Here is a 3,720-nt window from a genome sequence, read left to right on the forward strand (position 1 = left end):
GGGGGGTGGGTGAAGGTATTTTTTGACAATTTTTTATTCACAGTGAGTCTCACACATTAGAGCAATCTGGCCAAATTCTGTGGAAATTTTTCTGTACAAATGACTTAATACTATTTTTGAATTCTTCTATTAGCTGAGATTGTAGCTTTGAGTATTACAGCTGGTTTCACGTGTCTGAAACAAGACAAGATTTGTACTTGCAAGTTACTGCGATATGTAAACAAGGCAATTCAGACTTTCAACAATAGAAACAGGTGTAAAACAGAAATGGACGGGAGCAAGAGGAAGCAACGGCACTTTTCTTTTCTTTCCTTCTTTCTTTTTTTCCACAAGACTTCATTCAATACACTATTAGGGCATATAAGCTATCTATACGGACTCCAAAAACACACTACAAATTACATTTTTAGCACTCATTTGTTTGAGACATACTTTGACTTTTCTACAATAAAATACATTACACAATAACAATTTCATAACTTCTTTCCCAATTTATGCATCACAACGTGAAAAAGGTTTCAACTAACTTCCTTAGCAGGAAGTCCCCAAATCCAATTGATATAGCTAACGTGTTAAAGGTGGAGGACTGCTATGGTTTTCTAATGTGCAATTTGTGGTCAGCATGATTCGCAACCCACATATAGCAGCGATGTTGCCGGGTGTCAATGGGGCCGACCGTAACCACCATGTATTACAGAAACTTCCCTCAAAATTTTGTTCTGTAATGGAATTATGGAATGTCCCCATAAGGCAAAAATAATAATGTATTATAAATCATGTAGGGCAATAAGCTTAAACTCAAATGACATCCGAGGAGGAAACATGTCGTATTGCCACCTTAGCAAAGTATAATGTTGTCCTATGAGTGCACACATTGACCTTAATCGAATACCCGTGTGACAAAAGCCTCTTATCACCATGGAGAGTCTCGTCTTCAAAACCACTAGCTAATAATAGTTTGCCTCATTCAAGTGATCGCTCATGACATCAAGTCGATGCATGTAGTCTTGATATATTCTATTTCTAAGGATCAATAAGAGAAGCTAACAGATCAGCTTATTCATGAAAGCTGAGTGGTCGACATGAGGCAATATTCAACGAGGCAAATCCAACGATGTCACCTCAACTATGAGGAGAAGCAATGCCAGTGTCGGCTCAAAGAGGCGTATGCAGATTGATTGAAATAATTTCACCTATAACTCTTAATCTATATACACGCAAGAAATATTAAACTTAAGGTATGTTAGTAATTAATTTTAGTTTAGTTTGCAAGAAGGGAAAATGAGAAAAAAAGGAAAGAGAAAATACAATATAAAAATCTCTTGTTTTTCAATAATAATTAAATAAAAGTGGAAATAGTATATTCTTTTCCCTCATTTTAAATTTAAAAATGTTCGTTCTTTTCCGTAATTATGTCTCAAGATCATTCTATAGGATCTAAAATTTTAGGGAGAAAAGAAAAAAGAAGAAAATATAAACTAGAACAAAAAAAATAAATTTCCAGTGAAATTATCCAAAGGGATTCTGTATTAAAACACGTGCCAGATACTTTTTGATAGATTTTTTATATTCAATATATCATAATTCAGAATATAAAATGCATGAGTGAGAACGAGTATATCGGCAAAATTAAAGGCGATTTAAAGATGCATTATTCTCGTGTGTTGACTGCATGAAATGACACTTTCTGTCTCTTCTTATATTGTTTCTTTCAATAATTATAATTGCATCAAGTAATTTTGCACGAGTACAACATTTGATAAAAGAACGGAGAAAAGTCAAAATAATTAGGNTATGTTTATTTGCTGCATGAAAAGTCTCAAGCTGTAAATGCTTTAGAGATCTTTGTCAATGAAGTTGAACGACAATTAGACAAAAAGGTGAAAATTATTAGATCTAATAGAGGTGGTGAATATTATGAAAAATATGATGAAACTGGACAACACCCTGGTCCATTTGCTAAATTTTTTGAAAGACATGGCATATGTTCTCAATACACTATGCCAGGCACACCACAACAAAATGGTGTGGCTGAAAGGCATAATCGTACTCTAATAGAAATGGTTAGGTGTATGTTGAGCAATTCATCTTTACCTATTTCCTTGTGGATGTTTGCATTAAAGACTGCCATGTATCTACAAAACAGGGTTCCTAGTAAGACAGTTCCAAAGACTCCTTTTGAACTGTGGATGGGAAGGAAACCCAGTTTAAGGCACCTGCATGTTTGGGTTGCCCGGCAGAAGCAAGAATTTATAATCCACATGAAAAGAAGCTGGACTCAAGAACAATCAGTGGATTTTTCATTGGTTATCCAGAAATCAAAGGGGTATAGATTTTATTGTCCTAATCATAGTACTAAAATTGTTGAAACTGGAAATGCTAGGTTCATTGAGAATGGTGAAGTTAGTGGGAGTTTGGAACCACGAAATGTGAAAATACAAGAAGTTAGAGTTCAAGTTTCTCTACCCTCAACTTCTTCTAATGTTGTTGTTCCTCAAATTGTTGGACGGCATAATAATTTACCTGAACAACAAATAAATGAACAAACACCCCACAATGAAGTTGCTACTAATGAACCTGCATTAAATGAACCACAAGAAATAGCATTAAGAAGGTCACAAAGACAACGTAGACCTACAATTTCTGATGATTATGTGGTTTACCTACAAGAGTCTGAATTTGACTTGGAAATTGTTGATGATGATCCAGTTTCATTTTCACATGCCATTGAGAGTGCCAATTCTGATAAGTAGTTAGATGCTATGAAAGATGAGTTAAAATCTATAGAGCATAATGAAGTCTGGGATCTCGTCGAATTACCAGAATCATGTAAAAGAGTTGGGTGTAAATGGGTCTTTAAGACCGAGCGAGACTCTAATGGTAATATCGAACGATATAAAGCTAGACTAGTTGCCAAAGTTTTACTCAGAAAAGTGGCATTGATTATAAGGAGACATTTTCGCCAGTCTCCAAGAATGACTCACTTAGAATTATAATGGCTTTAGTAGCTCATTATGACTTAGAGCTACATCAAATGGATGTGAAAATCGCCTTTCTAAATGAAAATTTAGATGAAGAAGTTTATATGGATCAGCCTGAAGGTTTTTCAGTTAAAGGAAAGGAACACATGGTGTGTAAGTTAAAGAAATCAATATACGGACTTAAACAGGCTTCCCGTCAATGGTATCTTAAGTTCAACAATATCATTATTTCTTTTGAATTTAAGGAAAATATCGTTGACCGATGTATATATCTAAAGGTCAGTGGGAGCAAGTTTATATTTTTGATTTTGTATGTTGATGATATCTTGCTAGCTACTAATGATCTTGGTCTATTACACGAGACTAAGAAATTTCTCTCTAAAAATTTTGAAATGAAAGAAATGGGAGAGGCAACCTATGTGATTGGAATTGTAATATTCCGTGATAGGTCACAAGGATTGTTAGGGTTGTCTCAGAAAGCATATATCAATAAAATTTTAGAGAGATTTAAAATGGAAAATTGTTCAGCGAGTGTCATTCCAATTCAAAAAGGAGACAAATTTAGTCTCATGCAATGTCCTAAGAACGACTTGGAACGCAAACAAATGGCAGCTATTCCTTATGCATCTCTTGTTGGGAGCTTAATGTATGCTCATACTTACACCAGGCCAGACATCAGTTTTGCTGTCGGAATACTGAGCAGGTATCAAAGTAACTCAGGACTTGATCATTGAAAAGT

The sequence above is a fragment of the Olea europaea genome, unplaced genomic scaffold (genome assembly GCF_002742605.1).
Source record: "Olea europaea var. sylvestris unplaced genomic scaffold, O_europaea_v1 scaffold1923, whole genome shotgun sequence".
Classification (NCBI taxonomy): Eukaryota; Viridiplantae; Streptophyta; class Magnoliopsida; order Lamiales; family Oleaceae; genus Olea; species Olea europaea.